Source organism: Eretmochelys imbricata, chromosome 2 (assembly GCF_965152235.1).
Source record: "Eretmochelys imbricata isolate rEreImb1 chromosome 2, rEreImb1.hap1, whole genome shotgun sequence".
Taxonomy (NCBI): domain Eukaryota; kingdom Metazoa; phylum Chordata; order Testudines; family Cheloniidae; genus Eretmochelys; species Eretmochelys imbricata.
This window is the reverse complement of record NC_135573.1, coordinates 21,426,332-21,434,194: the sequence shown is the minus strand read 5'-3', so window position 1 is coordinate 21,434,194 and position 7,863 is coordinate 21,426,332. Positions and strand designations below refer to the sequence as shown.

At 47.9% G+C, this 7,863-nt stretch overlaps 1 non-coding gene and 1 pseudogene across 1 annotated transcript; both read right to left on the bottom strand.

The window, feature by feature from the left end:
* Positions 1-4,475: 4,475 nt before the first annotated feature.
* LOC144261704 (small nucleolar RNA U3) lies at positions 4,476-4,673 on the bottom strand (annotated as a pseudogene).
* A 51-nt stretch (positions 4,674-4,724) lies between these two features.
* Positions 4,725-4,942, bottom strand: LOC144261703 (small nucleolar RNA U3). The gene has a single exon (XR_013345399.1). It is a non-coding gene; the product is annotated as a small nucleolar RNA U3 (small nucleolar RNA).
* Between the last annotated feature and the right edge of the window lie 2,921 nt (positions 4,943-7,863).

Here is a 7,863-nt window from a genome sequence, read left to right as displayed (position 1 = left end):
GAACTGTGTGATGAACTCGCCCCCACACTGCGGCACAAGGACACGAGATTGAGATATGCCCTGCCGGTGGAGAAGTGGGTGGCTATTGCAATCTGGAAGCTGGCAACTCCAGACAGCTACCGATCGGTCACTAACCAGTTTGGAGTGGGAAAGGCGACCTTTGGAATCGTGTTGATGCAAGTTTGCAGGGCCATTAATCACATCTTGCTCACAAGAACCGTGACTCTGGGCAGCGTGCATGACATTGTGGCTGGCTTTGCACAAATGGGTTTCCCTAACTGCGGAGAGGCCGTAGATGGGAATGCATATTCCAATTCTGGCACCAGCCCACCTAGCCTCTGAGTACATTAATCGGAAGGGGTATTTCCCTATGGTTCTCCAGGTGCTTGTGGATCACAGTGGGCGTTTCATTGACATTAACACAGGCTGGCCCAGAAAGGTGCATGACGCACGCATCTTTTGGAACACTGGCCTGTTCAGGAAGCTGCAAACCAGGGCTTTTTTCCCAGACCAGAAGATCACCGTAGGGGAAGTCAAAAATGCCTATTGTGATCCTTGGAGACCCCGCTTACCCTTTAATGCCATGGCTCACGAAACCCTACACAGGGAGCCTTGACAGTAGCAAGGAGCGGTTCAACAATAGGCTGAGCTGGTGCAGAATGACTGCCGCGTGCTGTACCCTCCATAACATTTGTGAAGGGAAGGGTGAAAGATTCACTCAGGCATGGAACTCGGAGGTTCAACTCCTGGAGGCTGAATTTGAACAGCCAAAGAGCAGGGCTATTAGAGGGGCCCAGCACGGGGCTGCAAGGATTAGGGATGCCTTGAGAGAGCAATTTGAGGCTGAAAGCCACCAGTAATGTTTGGTGCCCTGCACAGGAGTGAAGAACAGTGGTTCCAATGTTAGTAGGAATCTGTGTTTGCTATGCTGACTTGCAGTGCCTGTTTCTTTCCTGGGCTAAGGTATCTTTTACTTTATGCAATAATAAAGAATATTTTCAAAGCCAAAAAATCCATTTATTGAAAAGAAAATTAATTTATTTAAAAGAAACACAACCACTTGGGAAACAGAAAGGGCAAGGGGGTGGGGTGGGGAACGGTACAATCACAGATTTGTGTATGTCCTGTTATCGTACTCAGCCTTCCTGTCTGGAGTGCTGCGCAATGCGTGCTGCACTTCAGGGTGGCTACACTGCATGGCGATGGGGGTTGAATGCAGAGGGTCAGGGTTGTAGTTTTCAGGACTGGGTGGTGAAGCTACAGGTGTTGGAGGCAGCTGGTGGCGATAAGAACCCGGATGTTGGGGAAAGTGGGGTGGAGGTGACATGGGGGCACAAGGGAAAGAGTTTTGGGACAAGGTCTGCAGTGGGGGGCAGGCACAGTAGTGCTCCACCTGCATGGGTACGAGCGCCTGGCTCAAGTCCGCTTGGCGCTCCATGATGCTTTGCTGCCGGAGCTCTGCACTTTTGTGCTGGTGCTCCTCATTCTGCTGGCAGATCTTCCTTTCACTCTCCCTCCACTCCTGCATTTTTAGATTCTCGTTAAGGGACTGCTGCATTACTTCATGCAGCATGTCTTCTTTGCTTCTACATGGCCTCTTCCTAATTCTTTGGAGTCTTTCGGCTGGTGATAACATGGATGGCTGAGATCTCAAGGTTGCATCTCTAAAGGCAAAATGCAACACTTAACAGAGGCTGCATTGTTCACACCAGACAGAGAAATGATTCCCCCATACTTAAGGGCAAGCACAGTCTACACAATAGCATAATTTGCCCATCCCAAAGCGAGTGCACAAAACCCATGGGAGCCCCAAAATGGTGAGTAAGCACTGGGTCAAGGGGGACTGATTGTTTCATGGCTGTGCTATCCTCTGGGTTTCTGTGCCTTGGGGAGAGCCAACAGCTGCAGGAGGCCCCTACACTGAACACTCTCCCCACATTTTCTACAGGAGTTCATCCTGGAAGATATCTCGCTGCTGAGGGTGACCTGGGAAGCAAGGGAGGGTCTTCTACTACAATGCGGCTTCCTCCCTGGCCCATATGCAGCTTGCCTGTGTGCAGCAATGGTCCTCCCACTCCCCACAACACAATGGCGCGGACATGTTAGCCTGACTGAGACAAGGACCACAGTGGCTCTCCCAAGAAACCTGTGCAAGCGCATTGCCCAAGTTCTGGATGAGACCTTTGAAGAGATCACTGAGGCCAATTACTGCGATGTGAGAGAGCACATCAACGCCCTATTCCGCATCTAGGCATGCATGCAGCCCCAACCCTCCTCGCCCCAAGAGCCCGCACCAAATAACTTCCTTCCCAAAATAAAAGCCGCTTACCGGGAACCTCCTCTGGTGTTTGTTCTTCCCCAAGCACCAGCAGCCACGACTGGCTACCTTCCTTCTGGCTTGAGAACAGCTCCTGGCTGCATGCTTCTAGGGATTCTGGCGTGTCTTCCTCGCTTAGCACCCTTGCTCCCGTTTTCCTCCTCCTCCCCATGCCTCGTTGAACTGGGCTCTGAAGTGTCCATGGTGGTCCTCGGAGTGGAGGTGGGGTCGCTCCCAAGTATCACGTCCAGCTCTTTGTACAAATGGCAGGTCGCAGGGGCAGCACCGGAGCGGCTCTTTGCCTTGTGGGCTTTGCAGTAGGCATTCCGCAGCTCCTTCACTTTAATCCGGAACTGCAGTGCGTCCCGGTCATGGCCCCTTTCCAGCATGTCCCTTGATATCTGCCAGAAGGTATCGTAATTCCTATGGCTGGAGCGCAGCTAGGACTGGACAGCTTCCTCCCTCCAGACACTGATGAGGTCCAGCATCTCACCATTGCTCCATACTGGGGATTGCCTGGTGCGTGGAGGCACGGTCACCTGGAAAGATTCTCTGAAGCATTCTATGCCTGGAAGGGGATTTTCAAAATTCCCAGAGAATTTAAAGGGCAGGTCTGATGGTTGGTCACCTGAGGGCAGGGCAGTAGAGTTCAAAGTGATGACCAGAGTGGCTAGAACAGGCATTGTGGGACACTTCTGGAGGCTGATCAGAGCTCAACAGACCAGAGCGTCCACACTGGCACTGCGGTGCTCCAGCGGGGGCACATCAAACGTTATTCCACTCGCCGGGGTGGATTACCAGGAGCACTCGAGCCGCAGAATCCGGGTGCCTTATGTGCCTTGCCAGTGTGGATGTGTCGTGAGTTAGGGCACCCAGGGCTGCTTTAATGCGCTCTAACTCGCAAGTGTAGCCATGCCCCAAGACTATAACAGGGCTCCAAAAAGAACTAGAAAAATTCATGGAGGGTAGGTCCATCAATGGCTATTAACCAGGATGGGTGGGGATGGCGTCCCAAGCCCCTGTTTTCCAGAACCTGGGAGTAGGAGCCAAGGTATGGATCACTTGATGATTACCTGTTCTGTTCATTCCCTCTGAAGCATTGATCATTGGCCACTATCGAAAGACAGAATACGAGGCTAGATGGACCCTTGATCTGACCCAATATGGCTGTTCTTAAAGTAAATCCCTTAAGCGCAGAGACATAATGGAAACACACTACAGACATAAAGAAAGCCTTGGTCTAAACCCTGTGGAAAAATACTACCCAAACACATGGCAACTAAAAGCAGATAAAACACTTCATTTAAAACCCACAGATAGCACAGCTCAAAATCATCACACCCAAGCTCTTTTTCACACCCAGCAAGACAAACCAAAAACTAACAACTCAGACTTAAAAGCAAGTGTACATAGCCATAGGCTTTCCTTTGAACCAGACCAGAGTCCAGAGAAACCCTGCCAACATTTCAAATTGCTATTCATCTGTATGACCTGTGTTGTCTAGGGAAGCCTATGCTGAAAATGGCATATCTTGTAAGATTCATTGCAATTTTGTAAAATTGGTATCAATAATATTATAACTGGTCACTCACATGCCATACAGCATCACAGTCTGGAAGAAAGCTGCTTGGCAGTGTGTCACCTAGAGTTGATGGTGTGTTCTATGTTCCTCAGAGAGCAGGAATGGTGGGCATACAGGCTACAGTCCTCCTGTTCTAAAAAATGCCAGGCGGGAACAGACAAAATCTTCCCAAGCATCAGTGACTCCGGTGGTGTTAATAGGGAAGCATCATCCATTCATCCCAGTGTGCAGGACAACTGACAGACACCATTGGGAAAGGAACTGTCAGACTTAAGGGAGGAACAAAAATGGCTCTGAAGATAAAGCAGAATAAGCAAGAGAGAAAAGACAATTGTTTTATGGTAAATCTACTGACTACAAAGATTGGGAGCAAAGACATAGCAAAAACACAGTACCTACCCAAAGAAAACCCTTCTCTAAAGTCTTTGGAAAAGAGCAGCCCCATCATGAGAGCAACTGAAACCGGACATGGGGCTTCACTGCTGGGGTTCAGCACACCAAACCCACAAATAGCACAGCTCCTAAGAACCACACCCAAGCTTTGTTCTCCCCCAAAACAAAACAAGCACAAAACTAACCACTCAGACTGTGCACCTTTCCCCTGCTCTTCTCAGGAAGAGCAAGACACTCTTCTACAGCAGAAAGCAGCTGCCATAGAACAGCACTCTCCGCCATTTTCATGCTCAGAAGAAAACACTGCAGCTCCTCGTTGTGGCTAGCAAGATCAGCTTGTCACAGCTTTTCACTTATAACCCACAAACAGGACCGATTTAAAGAACTATACAGGAGCTCTTTTTCACACCCAGCAAAACAAGCTCAGAGCTAGCCACTCAGACTATGTTTCTTTCCCCCACGTTTCTCAGAAAGAGCAAGACACTCTTTTACAGCAGAAAAATGCAGCTGTTATAGAACAGCACTCTCTGCTACTTTTATTTTTGGAAAGAAACACCTATAACTCCTCATTGTGGCTAGCAAGACCAGCTTTTCACAGCCACCCTTCTCCAGTCACCGACTAGAGAGATGATCCCCGAAAGCATAGTTTTAACTAGCATACCCCCGGCCAGTCACAGGCCATTCTAACACATTGTCCTCTAACTGCTCGTTGCTACAATTTGGCCTTCACGAGACAGAGAGCACTACCAGAAGCCCCATATGAGCAGAACCTGGCTCTCGAGTCTGCCCTCCGTGGCTCCCTTCCGTAGGCTGCCTCTCAAAGCAAAGCGGTGCAAAGCAGCCATCCCCTTTCATTTGCATAAACTGAAGACACAGACAGGCCACTCCACCATCTTCTCCTTCTCCCTTCTCTGTGATGCCTAAGTCAACAATCCTGTAGAGTCCCTCTCACAGGCTTTCTCTGGCTCAGTGACTCTACATATTTATCCAAGGTGGATAAAGAGCTGGGCTAAAAAAGGGAGTGTGGCGGGTCACAGTGGTGTCTAAAACTGGGACTTAAGTATTTAGATCTGGGCTTCATCTACCTATCTTTGTGGATCTGGGTCTAAGTGCTATTCCTGCTCACCGTCATCTATAGACCAGTAAGAGCAGGTATATATGGTAACCCTGATGACACTGTTGCTGCATAATTTAAGACAGGATGGCGGGGCGGGGGTTTATAACTACAGAGAAATACCTCGCTAATTTGGACTTTAATCTTCACCCTTTATAATTCATTCAAACAGTCTGATCCAAAAATCTGTGGGAGTCCCAGCTCTCCTGCCCTACCATTACACAGACCACATGAGGGAAAATGCCTAGCAGGCACAGGGCTCCTGGCATCACAGCTTGCCCTGCTGTCTCTACACCCCAACATTTATCTGCATGGAGGAAGCAGGGCTAAATGAGAAATCTGAATGCCCCCCCCGCCCCGCCCCGCCCCGCTCCGCTACGCGTTGACTCTGAAATGTATCCAGTTTCGAGGGAGCAATGCAGTTTGAGGGCACACAAATATAAATGATAATAATTAAATAGCTGCCATGTTTCTCCCTCCAAATTGGGGGTTCCCTATTATACAAATGTTTTCATCATTTTGTTAATCTAATGTTTCAAGTCTTTCTAACAATGAGAAACGATGTGAAATTCTATAAAATTTGCTGTTTAAATTAAAAGAGGTATTGCTTGTATTGCATGTATTGCTCATTGTCCAAGATCCAGAGCTCTTTATACGCCAACAAAAAAATTAGCTAAGCACCAAAAGCTGCTTGAAATAGATAAACTTTAAAGCTGTGCATGAAAAAGTGGTGTTGACTTAGCAATCTAAATTGTATTCGGAAGAGTATTTTATCATCAAACCATCAGGACATAACAAAAGGCTCCTGCCATAAAAGATTGACACAAATTGACCCTTGTTGCAGATTTCCTCCCTCAAGCATATAACATGTAAAAAAAGCTACAGAAGAGATTTTAAATATACATATTTTACCATGACAAGGTGTGTGAGATAATATCTTTTATTGGACCAACTTCTGTTGGTGAGAGAGACAAGCTTTCAGGCCACATAGAGCTGTTCTTCAGGTCTGGAAAAGGAACTCCCAGCGTCACAGCAGAATGCCAGATATAACAGATTGTTTAGCATAAGAAGTTAGCACATATTGTAAGCCCCCTGCCCCAGCCCAGTGAAAATGAGTGAGTAAGGGCAAGCAGCACCGGACGGAGGGGGAATGGAGGGAGTGGGGGGTGGGGTGAAGGAGAAGGAGCAGGGCTGGGGTGGGGCAGGAGGTGGGGCAAGGGTGTTCAGTTTTCTGCACTCAGAAAGTTGGCAATCCTATGAAAATATCATGGATGTATCTCAGGTATATCATTGGTTTCGTGGTGCATTTGTCCAGAAATTCTTCGTCAAGGTGGCCCATGAAGATTTTGACATATTGAGGAACCATACTAGAATCCATGGCTGTTCCTGTGGTTTGTACAAAGTGTTTATTGTTGTAGGTAAAATTGTTATGGTTGAGGATGAAATGGATGAATTTGGCTATGTGTTTGGGGTGGATATCTGAGGGTTGCCCATGGTCTTGTGAATGTTTGAGGCAGTTGCAAAACCTGCGGTCATATCTCCACTGCTACAATGATCAACACCCCCCAGAGCACACCTTTCAAGATCCATGTGTTCTACACATGCCTATCACAACATGCGGTGTACCTCATCCAGTGCATTAAATACCCCAATAACAATTATGTGGGTGAAACCAGATAATAATTATAATATAATATTATATTATATAATATTATAATAATTATGCTCTCAAATGAATTCACACAGGAAAATGATAAAAGACAAAACCCTTATCACCTGTGGGTGAACACTTTTCACAAAATGATCGCTCTATCAGGTAGACTTACCATTTGTCCGGGTTTTCCCAGACATTGCCTCTTTTTTGAGTTTCCTTTCTCTGTCCAGGTTTTTCAAATAACAGGAAATGTCCCGGGTTTTTGCAGAGCAGACAAGCTGCAACTCAGAAAGAGGCCTGATTGGTCTGCTTCCCGAATGGTCCCTCCCCTGCATCCGCAGCGGTTTGGTCCATTCCCCTGCAAGCCACAGCTGCTGGATCCCACCCACCCAGGCTCCACCTCCCAGCCTTGGGAAGGGGTCTTGCAGGAAGGTACTGACTGATAGCTGTCTCTGCATTTTGGGCTCCCACTTCAGCCCCTTTCCACTAGGAAAAAGGGCCAGAATGGCACAAAAGGATTCCCCAGATGTAGGCACTGTGGAACATAGCTGTAAAAGGCTGCCTTCTGAGCACCTCCTACAAAGCCTTGGTGTATGGGGCAATGCCAGGGTCAGGGGTGGGGATGTGAGGAGTGTGGCAGGACAAGGTCACAGCACGAGCTTTACAGAGACTCTGAGTAACTCTGAGGCTCAGGAGAGCGCAAAGATTATTTAAAACCACTATAACATCCCCTTTGTCTAGGCTGCGGGGTGTGTACACTACCCAGCACAGAATCTCACTTCTGCATTTGTTGATGTCACTAA